Source organism: Frankliniella occidentalis, unplaced genomic scaffold (genome assembly GCF_000697945.3).
Source record: "Frankliniella occidentalis isolate FOCC.00 unplaced genomic scaffold, Focc_3.1 Scaffold3, whole genome shotgun sequence".
NCBI lineage: Eukaryota > Metazoa > Arthropoda > Insecta > Thysanoptera > Thripidae > Frankliniella > Frankliniella occidentalis.
Window position 1 is genome coordinate 3,075,931 of NW_026267133.1, and position 453 is coordinate 3,076,383.

At 57.8% G+C, this 453-nt stretch overlaps 1 protein-coding gene across 1 annotated transcript in view; it reads left to right on the forward strand.

Moving 5' to 3' along the window:
- The window catches only part of LOC113204657 (gastrula zinc finger protein XlCGF57.1-like), a 9,838-nt gene that overhangs the window by 9,026 nt on the left and 359 nt on the right, over positions 1-453 (forward strand). The window lies entirely within an intron of this gene.

Sequence of the window (453 nt, forward strand, 5' to 3'; positions counted from 1 at the left end):
GGGAGGGAGGGAGGGACAGTGTCCAGCGGCGCGTCCAGGGCTTGGGCTGGCTGCTGTCGGGGCGTGCTGGAGTGACGGGCCGGAGGCTGAGCTTATTCTCTGCTCGGACTGTTCGGAGGGGGGGAAAATAATAAGCGAACAGCTGACTACTGTGTAGAGGCACCGGCCAAGGTGGATTATTCGGACAGACGCTCAGATAACTTTTCATTGTCGTGCTACTCCTCACCTCACAGTATACTGGTAGAAATCAAACATGCCGCCCATGAGGGACGCAAGGACTGTCCTCCGAGTTCCGCTCGCGACCCTATTTCCGCCGCCCGGGTGGACGTGCCCACAGAGAACCGCATAACCAGAGGAATACCACAAGCGGGGCTCTCGTGACCAATTTGCGGAGCGGGGCTGGAGGCGATCACTAAGGTGTACCAACCCGAAAACCAAAACGCTATCACTTTA